The following is an 18,569-nucleotide window of genomic DNA, read 5'->3' as shown; positions in this document are numbered from 1 at the left end:
AAAGCTGTAAACTGAACAATATTTATTGTATATTTTATTTCATATAGTCTTTATCTTTCCAGAAATTATACTTTCTGAAAAAAAGCATTATATTTTCCTTTTAAAATTCTTTAATTTTGTATAAGTAAACAAGTCACTGTTCTATTTTTCCTTTTGTAAAACTTGAAGGGTGTTATTATAGTTATGCAATTCGGTTTTTGTGCACATTATACTTACTTCTGAGTCATTCCCCCATGAAGACAGAGCAACTGTAGGTTTGTTAGTAAATTGTTGTATAATTACATCGTGTTCTATAATGTTAATTTGCTCTTAAAATACAGGAGAAATGAGTTTTCCAAATCAATGTGACTTTCTGTAGTTCTCATTGCTACTTGATATTATTCTAAGAAAATATCTGATAATCCACTTAGAGAAATAGTCTGTTTATTTCAATGTTTTAAAGGTTTTGAGCCCTTCATAACATTGACTTGATGGAATATTTCTGTCCACATCAGCCAAATATGGGGGATAGTCATCCCAGGGTGACTCCTAGGAGGCAGAAAGAAGTAGAACTGGGCTTTTGTGTACTCTTCAAAAACCTATCATTACTGTTTCAAATACTTTCCAACCTCATTTCTGCACCAATATACTCTCTAAGTTTTATGTATTATTATCTGTCAAGTCCCAATGTTCAGTTATTTTTTTTTTCCAATATGGGCCTGGGTGTAGGTCTACCTACTAGAGCATAGGTAGTCCCCCTGGGGCCACACTTTTTTTTTTAAATATAACAAAACAAAATATAATAAGGTAAAATAAAATTACCTCATCAAAATTGGACAAGACAAACCAACAGAAAGAGAAAAGTATAAGAGAAGGCACAATAGTCAGAAATTCATTCATTTTTGTATACTCAAGAATCTCTTTAAAACACTAAACGGAAAGCCACAATATATACATTATTAAAGAAAACTGACTGTGTTTTACCCAGCAGCCATCGATTGTCAAGAGCTTCTTAGCTAGGGATACAACTTCATGACCACCTCTCCGCACCATGGTGTGATTTATTGGCTTAGTGTTTTATGTTACAATCACTGTGAGTTTGTTTGTGGAATGGCTCTATTGTATCTAGAAAACTCTTTCCTTGTAATCATGCACAACCTGTTACAACTTCTCTGTCCCTTTTGCATAAGTATTTTTGAGATTTGGGGTGTGTGGGATGTAGATGTGAGCTTACATAGCAACTTCTAGCACTATGAAAGCTAGCCAGTAGGAATGAAACTTCCATGTCAGTGTTCACTTTGTTTCCCCAAATCCTATTACTTAAGTATGTTTTGTTCCAGCAATACAGTTTACATTAGTTTCTTTTTTATTATTAAGACATTTTCTATTCATTTTACATGCCAACCACAGATTCCTCTCTTCTCCCTCCTCCCACCCCCCAGCCTTCCTCCTCAACCCACACCCCAGTCCCACCTCCTCCAAGGCAAGGAATCTCATGGGGAGTCAGCAGAGCCTGGTACCTTCAGCTGAGGTGGGTCAAAGTAACCAAGAGAATTGGCAATATCGGTAATGTAATGGGTAGGAGACCCTACTAACTAGTGGTCCATTTTTATTTGACAAATAAAAACTTGTTTAAAAGTTTTAATTTTACATTTGTTTTTTCCCTATTATTTACAATAGAATTTTTTCTAACATAATATATCCTGGTTTCCTCTCCCTTTACTATTTTCAGTTCCTTCCCATATCCCCCACCTATCCAGATTCACTTCCTTTCTGTCTCTCACTCAAACCAGGTTTCTAAGGGAAAATAATACAATATAACACAATAAAGCATAATAGGATGAACAGAAACTATCATATCAGAGTTGGACAAGACAAACCAACAGAAGGAAAAATGTCCAAGAGAAAGCATGAGAATCAGAGATACACCCACTCACATACTCAGGAATCCTATAAAAATATTAAACTGGAAGCCATAATACATATGCAGAGGACCTGATGCAGATCATTGCAGGCCCAGTGCATGCTGCCTCAGTGTCTATGAGGTCGTGTGAGCTTTCTTCATGTTGATTTGCAAGGCTTTGTTTTCTTGGTGACCTCTATCCTCTGTGGCTCTTACACTCTTTAGTCCTCCTCTCCCATGGCATTCATTGAGCCCTGGGCGAGTTAATTGAAAGAGAAATTCTTTTGGGGATCTAATGTTCAAAGGTCACTAACTATCTGCATAGTGTCTGGGATAGGATCCATAGTTTTTCCCAACTGCTCAAAGAGGAAGCTTCTCTGATAATGACTGAATAAGACACTGATCTAGTTGTATAGCAGAACATTTTTTTGAGGTCATGCTATTGCTACCTTTTTAGTAGATTAGTATTATTTTTTACTCGAGATCCACAGGCTTAGTCCCTATTCTTGATTGCCCAAGCAGTGTTGGGTATGGGTACCATTCCACAAAGTGGACTTAGGTTAATTCAGATATTACTTGGTTTCTCTCACAGACTGCACCACCATTGCCCTAGCACATGTTGCAGGCAGGCCACCACCGCTGTAGTTCAAAGGCACTGAGGCTAGATTGGTGTTTACATTTCTCTTTTGTCAGCGTGTAGAGTACTTACCTGAATCAGAGACACATAGGAGTGAAATCTCTCTGTTGGCACCACCTCAGCCTCTCCATGTTCAATGAGTTGTGCAGGTGTGTTCTTAAGCAAGAAGGCCTGGCTGTTAGTGGAGAACAACAAATAGTCTTGGTAATAGCCTGGCTTGTTTGGGGAATTCAACGGGATCCTTTTGGCCAACAACTCAATCACCATGGAACAATTACCCTTTGGCCAACAGCTCAATTTCATTACAATTCCAGTACTCACAACTTCATTTAGAGTCTATGGTGAAACTGTGTTCCCCAAAATATTGTGCACCCTAATGAACTTATCTGGGGTCAGAGAACAGAACAGCCACTAGATATAGAGGCCAGAAAATGGTGACACACACACCTTTAATCCTAGCATCCCAGAGGCAGAGATCCATCTGAATCTCTGTGAGTTCAAAGTCACACTGGAAACAGCCAGGCATTGTGACTCATGGATTTGATCTCAGGAAGTGATGGCAGGAAGCAGAAAAGTATATAAGGTGTGAGGGCCAGGAACTAGAGCCTGGTTAATCTTTTAGGCTTTTAGCAGCAGTTCAGCTGAGATCCATTTGGATGAGGACTCAGAGGCTTCCAGTCTGAGGAAACAGGATCAGCTGAGGAACTGTCGAGGTGAGGTAGCTGTGGCTTGTTCTGCTTCTCTGATCTTCCAGCATTCACCCCAATACCAGGCTCCAGGTTTGTTTTTATTGATAAGAACTTTTAAGATTCATGCTACAAATGACAAGGGATAGGCAGTTGAGTCACGATCTCCCTCACTATTTGGTTATTTCACTTAGACTGACTTCTGTGTATGTATATATTTTAGGAAGTTTTTACTATATTAGGTTTCAATACTTCCCCTCAAATGGCCCTTAATTTTTGCTGTCTCTCCTTGTTTCTCTCCCCCTTTCTCCTCTTGCCTTGCCCTCATTCCCTTTTGCCATTCCCCCTCCTCATCTGAATTCCTAATTCCACTCCAATCCATCCACAACTATCTGATCTGTGTTTTTTCCTACAATATCAATCTCATTGCACTAGTCCCTTGCTCTATGCCTAAGCCCTCTGGATCTACAGATTGTAGCTTGGTCATCATTGACTTAATGATTAATTTCCACATAAAACCAAATATACACCTTAGTTTCCTTTTTGTGTCTGGGGTACTTCACTGGGGATATTTTTCTCGTTCCATCTACTTTACTGCAAATTACATGATGTCCTTTTTTAAACACTGATGATCACCTCTGCTTAACAAAATTTAAGATTATCATTTCAGAACTTCTAATTTTCTGTTAAAACTCTAGTTCTAATTATTTAGTATCGGTATTTTCCAGAGTATTTTCTCTGTTTATTTTTATTCTGTGATATTAGTTTGTTTTCCTTCATCTATTTTCTATTTTCCTGGCCTCTTCTCATAGCAGAGAGAAGTCCTTCATATTATGTATACCATAGTATCAATAATTGATATAATGGATATCCTACAGCTGTTCTACTTTTATAAGTTCCATAAAGTAACCATGGATTGATATAAATAAGTAAATACCTACTAGAAATGTTGCTGGTTGTAGAATAAAATGCTAGAAAACAGATGGGTAATATTTATTTTGTTTATGCTTCTTTAAAGTTGTATTATTTGGGACTTTCAGACATTTCTCTTTTTTTTTTTTTTTTGTAGATTTCATGAGTGGATTGTGAGAAGTTAGAGATTTAAAGAAAATCATTACTATTTGTAGACACCTACAGGGTCACTGCAGGATATATAAGATTTCTTCAATAGCAATGATCAGTTTTTGTATTAGGATAAGGTTCTTAAGAAATGTACCTGTAAACCAAGCCTAGAGGGGGAAAAAACTGTTATGAGGACTGGTTTCTTTCTACTAAAATATACTTAAGGCTGACAGAAGAGAGTGTATAGAAGAGCCATCTGTACTTGTAAATTTGATGATAGGGATGAGGTTAAGAGTAAGGTAGGCATTTTTATTCTATCTCTTTCCTTAATGCTTACTCTCTCAATAATATCTACTACTTACTAGAAAAGTTATTCATTTTACTTATAAACCAGGTTATCATATATTTGACCTGCAGTGGACATTAGGTTTATATTCACGAAAAAAATGTGGTGTGATTCTTTGCATTCTACTTCAACTTCTTTTTTTTTTTGCCACTTATGAGGCATCAAACAAGGACCTCATACATTCTTAGCAAGTGATCGGCTGTGAATCAACATCCCATGCCTCCTTTATGTGTTTCAATTCTTTGGATTATTAAGGACAGATATCAATCAAATATTAAGTTGAAAAAGTAAATAATTTTAGATTGATTATTTGGGTTATATTTAGTATAAAATGTGGAAAGGAGTTGGGCAAATAATAAAAATCTTAGTGGTGAGACTGAATGGCATTGCAATGAGTTATTACTGAAGGCAAAGTCTAGTACATGATAACGTTCTCAATTCATGTAAGTAATGTTTCTGTGAAAGTCACTTCCTTTAGTGGGTTAAGTGTGAGTATGGCTAAGAAATAAAAGTTGGTGGAGGATACATTGTAGAGACACTGTATTTGGATTCATTTAATAATTCACATATAGAGTGAAATTTGACTTGAAAGACAAGAAATTATAGCAAAAGCAACAATAAAACTGTATTTATCTGATATATGACTGATATTATCTACTGATATTAATATAAACATGCTTTTGTTTTGATTAGAGGATAGAGCTACATTAAATATGAGAAGATACAAAATAAGAGCATTGTAATTCTCTTTTATGATATATTCCACAACATATATAACCATGATATAGAATATAGTTATAAATATCTGTATTAATGGATTGTTTAATATAGACTATTTTTATTTGATATACAACAGAAAAATCACTTGTAACAAAAATAATCATTGGCATAATACTTTCAGAAAATGCAACATTCCTAAAAAATTATCTAACCTAAAAACAAAAGACTAATAACCAGTGCTTGTGACAGATTAGTGCATTAAAAGACAGTAGGGTAATGAGCTGATAAAATGTTTTTGGAAAACTTTGGCAAGAATTTGCTTATATCTTTAAATTTACTATACCTATTAACTATGCCATTTATTTAAATGTGTCTGAAACTATAATCTACAGTGAAGATAAATACTAGAAAGAAATATTTATTAGTTTTAATGAAATTGGAGCTATCCCAATGATATAGTTATATATAGGGGATACATTTCTACATAGGATGAGCATTAGAAATTCAACAAACATGTATTGCATTCTTTCTTTGTTCCATGAATGTGTCACTAAAGAGGACAAACATGTATCTCACCTTGAAAGAACTTATACCATGTTTGCTATGATGTTGACTAGTATGTTTTCAATGTGTACTGTATGCAATAAAATGATTTATAGGTCCACTGAACTTCCAGTTGCAAGTGTATCAGTGTATGGATGGGACAAATTACAAGAAAGGCAAAATCAAAGTTCATCCTTCATGTTTAAACAAGGTTAAAATTTCCCTTTCTTTTCCATGTGTATACATGTGTTTTTCAGTCGTGAGGACATGACTTGGTCTTAGATTTCCTCACATATCAAGTTATGTTCTTCCAAGCTGGAACACAGTGGCTTTTCACCATCTACTTTGGAGTGCAAAATTACTATTCAATGTCATTTTTTAATGATGTATCACTGTAAACAGAACTGAGGCTCCCAAGTTGTTGGTAACTAAAACTTAGGAGTCTAATAATCATCAAAGTCAACTATAGTGCTGGTTTGGTTAAAAAAAAAAGGACACATTTGACAGAACAATAAAATATTAACTGTTTAGTACAAAAATATTTAAATGCATTTATCTGCTAGTTTATTTTATGTCCCTACAGGAAACTCTTACAGAATCCTTAACATTTCCAAAAGATATTTTTAGAACCTCCAGATTAAGAGATTTATACATCATACATCCTGCTCTTACCTTGTTATTGACTTAAACATTCCCCCAATAAATCAATTCTTTTCTTTCTAGTCCTTGAGTTGACAATCAGCTTCACCTGTATTATCTGAGGATATGTTCCCCATATATATGTGTGTATATCTATATCCATATCCTTATCTATATCTATGCACACATACATGTAAATATGTCTTTAATACCATTATTTTTAGCTCCTTTCTAAGAATAACAACAAATTGTGTTTATAATATGTAACTTTACTATTTTACAAAAAGTAATGAAAATGTCAGATAAGCATCCATTTTTACTTAGTGTATAGACAATGACACTATCAATTAAACTTCATTTGAAAACAAGTATTGTTACATGTGGAAAATTATGATATTATCTTGGTGTTATTAAAAATTATGTTGCAGCTTCAATAGTAGAAAGTGAATAGTTGCCAAAGAGGGTTGCTGAGTCAACATTAGATTCAAAAAACAATTGGATGAAATCAAATGTTGGTTAAATTTCTTTATCAGTAGCAGAGAGATTCATTGTATTTTTTCTGTGGAATTAGAATGAAGTCAGCATATAATTATATATTAAGTAAATTTATAACTGGGAAAATATGTCTCTGGTGATGTCAACTTTTAACATTTACTTTCATATATTCCTATTAATCTGAGCTTAATTAAAATACGTTGTCATGAGCTGAATATGCCTCTTGTATCTTACAGATGTTGTGTCAAGTTTTTAAATAATGAATATAGTCCATATGTATTTAGCTCCTGTCCAACAGTTCTAACTGCAGTTCTATCAAGCATTATACCATGACTTCTGTGATGTTAGAATTATTTCCTGATTTGGGATTTAGAATGAGGAAACTCAAGCATCCTTCATAATATGAAGTGTGTGGTTTATAAACATTACACTGCCCTTACTTACATACTCATAGTCTGTCAAATGGTATGAGATAATTACCAAACAATCAAGTGGAACTTAAAAACAACACAGTCATCAACTTTATTAATTACTAACCTTAGTAATTTCCAATTATATTAATTAACAATGTTTGTTTGGGTTTCTTATCAAAAACAGTCACGGGACCTTATATGTCTGCTACTTTCTTCTGTGGCTCTTTCAATGCTTTGTATAAAAATCAAGACACTCAAAAATCTTAAATGACATCATTATCCTATTGCTTAAGCTGTTTTACTTGGGAAAGTATTTATAACATCCCCTTTAAGATTTCATAGCTTACGATCTTCAGAGAACAACACCATGTCTAAGCCCAATGCTTCTGGTCTGCTTGCTCCCTCCAGCTCCATACACTTTCATCCTCCCAAGAATATGTTTGGTACAGCCTTGTTCTTTGCTTGATACTCTTTCATTATAGTTCTTAAAATCTTTCCATCTATCAAAAATAATCTTCTTACTAGTCTTTCAGAAGATAATCTGTAATCTATTGACTTTTAATTTTCCATTTTGTGTTCTTCCTTTAGTAATGGTGCTGACTATACACTGTGTTAACTGATAGACTTTTTTAGTCTTTTCCGTTTAAATTGGTATGCATCAGTAGAGAATGTACTTTATTTTAAAACCAGCACCTAGAACAATGTACAAAGGAAGTAAGTAAAGTAAATTTTTTAACTATAAATCATTTTTCCTAATATTATTAATTAGGAAAAGCTGCCTTATTTTCTTAATGGCTTTGTTGAAGCTGAAATCAATCTATTATCTTCATGCCTGCTGCCTCTTATTACAGAATTTCATTAGTAAGTTTTTAAGAATGAATATATTTGGAGTTATTTGAGGTTTATATAAGAATAAAATTTATATCATTAATATAATTCCCTCTAATACCCTTTAGCATGGAATATAAGAGGGTCACTCTGAAAGGTTGGATAAATTTATGCAAACAGAAAACCTTATGGGGAATAAAAGAAATAGGCAATTTTCTTCTTTAAATTTAATGCTTTGAGTATATCTCTAATGACCAAAATCCCAGTGGAGAGACATCATCATGGCACAGTGTAAAGAACAATCAGGGACCTTGGAGTCCTTGAATGAATAATCAGAATCAGCTCTAGGGCCAAAGAGAATTGAGAGCAGGCTGCCACTGGCATATGTATTTGCTCTGGGAGACACTGTTGCAATAACCAGCCTGCCACAGAGTTCACATTGGCAATGTGATTGATCATGGAAACATCCACTAAACAACCACCATCTGTCTGGAGGATGCTATCCCAAAGCAAACCACAAGTTAAAGAAATACCTTTTGTTGAAAAACCACTGCTGTTTATGAGGAAATTTGAGTATCAAATATGTCAACACAATAGTAAAGAAGATTCTGCTGAACCATGAAGGACTGATTTTCTACAGCATTGGCAACAGATTACTAGTAGGCAAAATCTAGCCTGCTACAAAATCACCCAGCACAAATCAACTGAGCTCAAGTGAATTAGGAAATCTGTATGTGGATGGTCCGTAAACTCTGACCTAACAAACAATATGAATTTATTTGATTATATGCTTCAGACACTGTCAGGAACCACATATTTCTTATTGACTCTTAACTATTTCTAACCCTTATAGCACTGAGTTCTAACTACCATTTTCTCCTTTACAAGACAGTTGTCTCTGATAAAGAAGCTCCATGTTCAAGAACACAGCAAGGCAGAACCACGGTATAAAAGAAACATGAAAAAATAAAGAGCAGTCAACTAAAGGGAATTTGTGGATAATTATATACTCTAACTTCTCCATCTGTCCTGATAAGTAAAAACTCCGTGTATTCTCTACTTGGACACAGAATTCCTAAACCTAGTTAAGCTCCATTTATCCCAACTTGCATCCACACTTACTTCTTTCGATCATTCCCTTGCCTTTCTTTCCTAGTGTTGCTATAACCAACTGAAAGAAGCAGAAGGTTATTCATTTCTACTCTTATACTCCTAGGTGTCTATAGATATGAAAATCAAAGGCAAGCATGAAAGTGTCAGGCAGGAATCTAGAGACAGAAACTGAAGCCAGGACTACAGAAGAATGCTGCTTCCTGCAGGATTGTGTTTATCTATGTGTTTTATATAATTCAGGGTTACCTGAACAGTATGGGCACTGACTACAGTCAGCTAGAGCCTCCTCCATCACTCATCAATCAAGAAGACGCCCCACAGATATGCCACGGGCTATTGCGATATAGAAAATCCCTGAACTAAAGCTCATTCCTCCCAGGTGACTCTAGTTTGTGTCTAGTTGACAACAGAAGCTGACTATGACAGTTAATCAACCACAATCTTGAAAACATATTAGAAGACAGAGTAGTATTAATTGGCACACAAATACATTTGAGTAATATAAATGGCCAATGATACTAGTTATTAGTATCCCATACAGGTTCCCTTACCGATTATTTTAAAATAAGTTTCTTCAATTTTAATGTTATGCCAGAGGGCTTTATCTGGCTTTGTTTATATCCTATTGCAGCTAGAATGTTGGGAAATTGACTCAGACCTCTCTCTAGAATTTGTCACTGGGTTGTTGATTAGACATTAGAAGAATAATTGGAAGAATACTCCAATTCCTTGGTCCCCAGATTCTCATATTTGAATTAAGCTCTAGATTGACCACAAGGCAAAAAAATTCTCATTTAATGTTTCCTACACTTTGGGTGACAATTCTCAACCTTTTCTACAGGCATAGGCATATTCTGTGTTTGACTTTCAAATATTTTCCCGAATTTTCATTACTGTCTTGAGAGAATCAAAACAAAGGAAACATCAATTAATAATGCAAGTATTATAATTGCATAACTATTTCTTTGTTCTCGGTACTTTCCCTGTAAAATATTTAGTGCAGCATTCTGTATTAGCTGTTTCATTGCACTTTTCCCTTTGAAGTTCCCTGCATTTGCCACCAGGACAGAGAATGAACTGAGTCTAAATATGAATAGACTTGTTCACACTTATTAATTAAGTTTGTCCCTAGATTTAATTTATGACCAATTCAGCAATGTGTAGTATTTATTCCAAAATGAATAAAAAATCATTAATTGTGTCATTCCATAATTTTCTAAACACATCATGCATAATTTCTGTTATAGATTTCAATGTTGCCCCTCTTTAAGCTTCTATTCTCTTCTTCCCTTAAGCAGAAAATAAATAGCATCTTTGTTCTCAGGTATCTGAAGTCGGAGTGAGGTAGTGTATGCTTTTGCTTTTTTCTTTTTCATTACACATGTCTTTACCTTGGGAATCAGTATTACAGTGATGCCATGTTTGTTTTGGTTTTATAGTATTATTATCTTCTTTTTGTTGGTGGAGTCTATCTCTTCTGATGTGTTGGCCTCTAAAAGGAGAAAAATGCTCAGGAAAAGATACTTGTTAAAACTGGCTGGTTATAACTTCCTCTTGTTCAGATTATCGCTTGTCAATAATGCAAATGCAATGAATTCATCTGAGAGTTAATCTTACTGAACTTCTATCTAAGAATTGAAAAGTGACATCAAAATAGATTTGAGATGGCTTTCTCTGTCATCCATAACTACCCCTATGAGGCATTCTGCAGAGAAATAAGTCAGCTAGGCTTCAGCTATTCTCCCTTGCCCCAGATGTTAGAAGATTCCGTTTTTTGTTTTGTTTTCTGCCAGCTCTGAGACCTATGGGAATTTGGGGAAGCACTATTCTCATTCTTCTTTTTTTTTTTTTTTTTTTTTTTTTTTTTTTTTTTTTTTTTTTTTTTGTTTTTTTTCGAGACAGGGTTTCTCTGCGTAGCTTTGCGCCTTTCCTGGAACTCACTTGGTAGCCCAAGCTGGCCTCGAACTCACAGAGATCCGCCTGGCTCTGCCTCCCGAGTGCTGGGATTAAAGGCGTGCGCCACCACCGCCCGGCTTCATTCTTCTATTCCTTAAATCACTTTATAATCCCTATGGTGTTAAGCTTCTCTAGGAAGCCTCTGCTTTCAGAGATATTCAAAGATTTGTGCAGAAATTTCGATATCTGTATATGCTGACAAAATTATTAGATAGGAAAAATAGAGGAAGCTTATTCTTTTGCACAGTTTTTGCAGAACAATGAAAAGTAGGCATTCTTATACCTTAGGAATTTTGCAACTAGAATGTAGATGATGAGATATTTTTGTATTTTTTGTAAGCCCTATAAAATTTGAAGGCCTATTTTCTCACATTATCCTTTGCCTTTTATTGATACCCAGTGAGCAAGAGCCAGTTATTTATTACTTTGGTATTCTCTATCCCCCATTTCCCTAAGTACTTTTCTTAATTTGTTTCTTTGTTTCATTTTCTACTTTTTATAAAAAATGAAAGAGTGAGGCCAGAATTATGGAACAGACCAAACCCAACCAATCATGTAACTACTTATCTCTTCTGGCTATCCCTTTCTTGCTGTCTACCCCAGACTTCCTGATTTCTAATAAGAATGGTCTATTGTGTGTAAACATTTTTTGCACAGGGTTTTGAGGTAATTAAATTTTTATTTTTGAAATTATAGAATAATTTCATTACCTTTTCTTTTAATTTCCCCCTTATCCCTCCATATATGCCACCTCCCCTCAAATTCACAGTCTCTTTCCTTTAATCATTACTATTAATATAAATACATATACATACTATACACAAACACACACACACACACATATATATATACATATACACACACACATATATACATACATACATACATACACACACACACACACAAATACAACCTACTCAGTACATATGTTACCTGTATGTATATGATCTAATGGCAGACCACTTGCTGAAAGAGTGGTGTTACATATTGAAACTGCAGAATTTATCCCTGATGCTTCAGAATTAACTTCACTATTTATTCAATTACAAGATACAATCAGGAAAAGGAATCATCCTTTATATATAACTCACATTCGATCCCATACTGGTCTGCCAGGCCCTCTAGCACAAGGCAATGATGAGATTGATAAATTATTGGTAGGAAATGTGCTGGAGGCCTCAGAATTTCATAAAAAACATCACATCAATAGTAAAGGTTTAAAAAAGGATTTTTCCATAACCTGGCAACAAACCAAAGAAATAGTAAAGAAATGTCCTACTTGTTCCTTCTACAATCAAACGCCATTACCAGCAGGATGTAACCCAAAGGGTACTCAGAGAAATGAAATCTGGCAGATGGACGTGTTTCATTTTGCAGAATTTGGAAAATTGAAATATGTACACCACACTATCGATACTTATTCAGGATTTCAATGGGCAACTGCTTTGAGTTCTGAAAAAGCTGATTCTGTAATCACTCATTTGCTAGAAGTTATGGCCATCATGGGTATACCTGCACAAATCAAAACTGACAATGCTCCATCATATGTCTCTGTTAAAATGAAACAGTTTTTTGCTTATTACAATATAAAGCATATTACAGGCATACCACATAATCCTACAGGTCAAGCAGTTATAGAAAGATCAAACAGAACTCTAAAGGATGTGCTAAATAAACAGAAATGGGTTACAAAAACCCCCAGAAATAGACTGCATAATGCTCTTCTAACTTTGAATTTTCTGAATGCCAATGAGAAAGGAACAACAGCTGCAGAGAGACATTGGAAAATAGAAAAAACTACAGAATTAAATCAGCCTATATACTTTAAGGATGTGCTGACCTCAGAATGGAAACCAGGGTATGTATTACATTGGGGACGAGGTTTTGCTTTTGTTTCTACAGGAGAAGATAAGCTGTGGGTACTGTCAAAATTGATAAAGGTTCGATTTGAACAAGAGAGACCTCTTAATTGAGGAGGTGATAGTTCATTAACCAGCATGAACATCCAATTTAAACTAACTTGTATCAATAACACATGCCTTTTCATTTAATCAGATAATAACTTGTCAAAAGGAAACATCCCCAAAATTAGTCTTGGGGAAAGGTTTTTGTTTTTGTCTTTTAGGAGAATGAAGGTTAAGGAATCTGAAGAACACTGGACAAATGAGACAACTGAAGAAAAGTGACAAATCATCTATCCCAAGAAACAGAGTGAAACGGTGTATGGGTATATATTATCTAAAAAAATTTTATGTCTTCCTAAATGTTTGTTTCTGCTTTTCTCTAAAGATTTAACACTATTGGTCTTCTAACAGTCCCAGTTCAATTAAAATTTAAAGCTGACTTTGGAGTTGGAGAATGGCTCTCTCCTTCTTTAAAATCAAGCATGTTGTTAAAAGGTAAATGCAAACTCCCTGTATCATGCCAGAATAAGAGCCATCTTCTGCTATGGTACAGGACAAAAGCAAAATTAATTAAGGGACTATTCTATTACTAATCTCAACTCTTTGATTCTATTCTGATTCTTTAAACTTTTCTCAAAGTATAAATTTTATATCAAAATTTACAAGATTAATATATATATATACATTTTAAACTTTGTTAAGATATGAATGGTCACATAGAGTACTAACTAATTCTAGAAAAAAGGCTAGCTGCATATATATGTTTTTGTGTTCGAGTCTCTTATCAGTTTTCTGCAGGAAATCATGGCCAGGCCTAACATCAACTGAAGTCTCCAGAAAGAAGATGGGGCCCCACAACAACAACAATTCCACGTGGACAATAATAATATCATTAAGCTGACAAACATCATCCATAGATCAGCTTTGAACTATAAGATGCTCAGAGCAATTTTGAGATGACTAGCTGAGATGATCCAGTCTCAAAGACTACTTGAATAAGGACTTGAGATAAACCCTGAACTTTGGCATTATACACAGACTGGATAATGAAGGATATAGTTACCTCACTTAGAATTTGACAATTAACCTAAAATTTTTCTTTCAGGATAAAGAAAACTTCGCCCATACCCAGCCGGAAGCAATTTTAAGAATACGACGCCCACATTCCCAAAGAGGTGGTGTGGGGCGGGTGGTTTTTTGGTATTTTTAATGGGTTTTGGGTCTGGGATAATTTTCAGTATTTAGGGGGGTTGGTTACAAGTTATTGTCAAGGGTTAGGAAAAAGGCTAAGCAAAGGAGATTAGATTTAAGGTTCTTGTTTAAAAAAAAAAAAGAAAGAAAGAGAAAAAAAAAGAAAGAAAAGAAAAAGACAATTACTAGTTTTAAATACTTTACATTGGATTGAATTGTTTATATTGTATACAAATTTGAAATTGATATTGTTAGAAAATGCTATATGTATATTTCTAATTGTATTTATACCATTCATTTAAGAATGTAATGCAAATTTCTGATCCTTGAATGTTATTATTATCAACTATTAGGATATAAAGAAATGAAAGCTAGTAGTTAGACATTATCATAGAACTTGTAGTCATATTAGATATGTTTTAAAAATTGAGCAGAGATGTTTTAGACAGGTCATCTTCAAACCCTTCAGAGATCTACAGAATATGGCATTTAAAATGTTTTAATAACTTAGAAAATTTTTCTTTTTTGAGACATGTCGGCTCCTGGCAGTACCAATCTACTTTAGAGAAAATATGGGCATTGAAGAAACTGCATATGGAGTCAACTTTCATTCTGGCAAAAGTTAGCCACTGGACAACAAAGTATCCTCGAATCAACAGGACAAAATGGACAGACAGATCACGAAACAAGGGACTACTGATTCTTGCCAAAACAAGTGTGGTTATGGCTTTATCAAAAGGCATCTTCTGAGGCCAGGACAATATGGCCCCATCCCTGAAGTGGCCTTCGCATCTGGAAAAGGTACGGTGCCCTTTTCTTCGAAGGCAGCTTAACAGGCAGAGGGCCGATGGATTCTGTTGTACAATGGAACAGCAGCTGAAAGCTCATGCCTCTCAAAAGTAGACTGGCATTTAATAGAGGGATGTGGAGAAGAAGGGGATGCTGAGATGAAGCCATATATACACAGCCAAGAAGAATGGACAGCTGAATTAAAAAACTGTCAACAATTTCCAGAATTTAAAATCCTGAATCATGACAGGACACTAGTGGAATTCAGGTGTTTCTGGTACGTGGACTGCTCTCACCCAATGTGAGGTTGAACTGTTGACCTTGTGTACATCCTACTTCACAAATGAGTCTGTCAGATACACTAAGCCTATAGGCTGAAGATGATGCCCCAACACTGCGGAGAAACCTCAGGTGACTGCCCAGGCAGCTGGCTGTTTCTGTCAACTCACAAAATTTTTTGGAAGTTGCTTGCATGCACTTCCTGTTTTTTATTTTTGTTAGCTAATATTATTCCCTTCTTGGGTCTCTGAGGGAGTTGAAGATTAGTTAGTTATGGTTGAAGATTAGTTAGTTATAGTTGAAAATTAATTAGGATAGAAAGTGCATTAGATACATCTTGGATTTACCAAAATAGGATAGATAATGGAATTATTTTCTCTGATTTGTCAAATACCTGTTTAGGTATTTATTACTTGTATATATTGTATATAGTTATTGTACTTTTGTATATAGTTTTTCTTTTGTTAGTTATAACCTTTTGCTTTCTTTTTCTTTTTATTAAAATAGAAAAGGGGAAATGTGGTGGTAATCTAATTGTACTGAATTATTATTTTGATTGTATGTTAATAAATAAAGTTGTCCGGGGGTCAGAGCTATTAGAGCCATAGCAAGAGTGTGGCGGTGGTGGCACACGCCTTTAATCCCATAGATATCTGTGTGTTCAGGGTCAGAGCTATTAGAGCCATAGCAAGAGTGTGGCGGTGGTGGCACACGCCTTTAATCCCATAAGATCTCTGTGTGTTCAGGGATACAGTCAGCATTGGAGACATATGCCTTTAAGACCTAGGGGGCTGTACATTCAGATAGTGACAAGGCAGTCATGTGTTTGGGTTTACAACCAATGAGAAGGCAGAACAACATACTATAAAAAAAACGAACCGACAGGAAGTAGGTCTCTTTTTGCGAAGCTGGGACAGCAGGAGGAAGGGTGAGATTTTAGCTCTGAGCTCTGACTTCTCGGCTCTCTCTTTTACATTGTTTCTGTGTTTCTTATTTAATAAGACGGTTGGTTACATCTACAACCACTGGTGTTAATTTATCAACCAGTGGATCTCTTACCTGGAGAATATCATTTCTCCCACTCTTAAAATTTGCACTTTGCCCATGTTCTTTGCAGAGTATTGAGGCCCCGTGAGCTTTTCCCTCCCATGTTATCACGGCCACTGGTGTCTTCTTTTTGGGAATTTATAGGCAATTATCTTGATGCAACTTCATGGCTGTAGCCTTTCTCACATTTCTAGGAGACATAACCTCACTTCACCATGGCCTTAGCAAGTTACTTCAAACTTCAGAGCCTTGTTTGCCTATTCTTGAATGTAAAATCCTTCAGTTAAAATTCTCCAGAGAATCATAACACATCACATGGTCCTTAGGACTGAAAGCTATAAAAAGAAACCACCTGCACAACACAGGAACATAATATAGACTCTACATTTAAGAAACTAGTCTTCAAACTGCTGCAAGGTGAAGGTTGTTTTTTGGATGAAAGTCATCAGTGATTCAAGAAAGTGTCCAGTAAATGCTGTCCAGAGCAGGATGGCACCCAGTGCTCTGACATATGCACAGGTCATCAGTCCACTCAAAGCCCCAAGTACAGGAAATGACACAATCAAAAGCAGAGGAATCGAGACCAAGAAATGCTCAGATAATACTCCCCACAACCCAGCGAATTAGAGTACACAATGTTCTTAATATTCAATTCTTTCATTGCCATGTATTTTTTATGTGCCCATTCAATGTGCACCTTTATTTTCCTATGGTTTAGACTGAGTTTGTCTCGATGATACTCTAATCTATTAAGGAAAATCAGATAAATTGGCATGACCTCAAACATTTACAGAGAAACTGTACCCAGAACTGCAAGTGGCTAGCAGAAGCTCTAAACCTATCTGTGGGTACACCTCCTTTGCAGTCACTGTGGGTTTTTATTTTTGAAATGACAGTTTTTAGACAGTTACCACAAAATGAGGTTTTAAATGCAATGAAAATTGGCTCTTTATACACCAGGGCTCAATATTCTTGGTGACTACCAGAGAAAAGCAAAAATGAGCTTTATTGATTTAGTGGGAGGAGACTACCTTTCTGTTTCCATGACAAATAATAAGCAAATTATCTGCCTTGAACTTCACTGCTGCCATAGACTTCTTCTGCAACCAATTCCTTACCCATCGTTTTTAAAGTGATTATAGTGTCTCCAAATGTTATTTCTATTTTCCTCTCTTTCTATCAATGAGAATCATTTTTCTAATGAGATTAATTAGAGTTGAGATTTTTGGCTTGTTTTTATTTTATTTTATTGAAGACAGACCTGTCCCCACAATAGAATGCCCTCCAGAAAAAAGGATACTCAGACATTTATCTCTGTATAAACCTGGCCTTGCTTGAAAAAAAAATTGCACACAATTGAGTAAATGCTGTGGACAATAGAAGAAGCTGAACTGCTCATAAATTGTCAACTTCAAGCCACACCCATTGGTGAAATCAGGTGCCAGTAACACAAGGTTCTCCTATCACTACACTTACCAGAGATAAAAAGAGAAGAGACTTATGTCTTAGTAGCTCCAAATATAATACACTTGAAAGTGGCATACTCGCTTTAGGAGCCAGAGACTACACAGCAAAGCCCTTTGCTTCTTAACAATTGCACTTTAGTGTACCCTGAGCACAGCATCTCTCTAGAGCAATATGGTCAGTACTTCCAGGCAGAACAGTAAAAACAATGTAGTGAGAGCAGGGACCATCTGTCTGAAAACCTTTACCAACTGGCCATAACAATTTGCAAATGACCCTTGAAGGTCAGTGGAAGCACACTCCAGCTGATCACACACCTGCAGAATTGAACACTGAGCAAAGAAAGCACTACCAGGAAATCATCAATCTTCTCTATGAACTATATTTACAAATGAAATCTTAGTGTTTAGTCTTGTGATTAGACAGGAAAGCCTTACTCAACAGGAAGAAATGTTTTGCATGCAACACAAAATAACAACGAAACGTACTTTGACGAATAAAGAAAAAGCATTACGACAGTCATGTCTTTTGACATACTGAAATGGTCCCTCTTCTCCATAGGTGAAGTTATTCTA

This window comes from Peromyscus maniculatus, chromosome 9 (assembly GCF_049852395.1).
Source record: "Peromyscus maniculatus bairdii isolate BWxNUB_F1_BW_parent chromosome 9, HU_Pman_BW_mat_3.1, whole genome shotgun sequence".
NCBI classification, from domain to species: domain Eukaryota; kingdom Metazoa; phylum Chordata; class Mammalia; order Rodentia; family Cricetidae; genus Peromyscus; species Peromyscus maniculatus.
Note: the sequence above shows the minus strand (reverse complement) of the source record.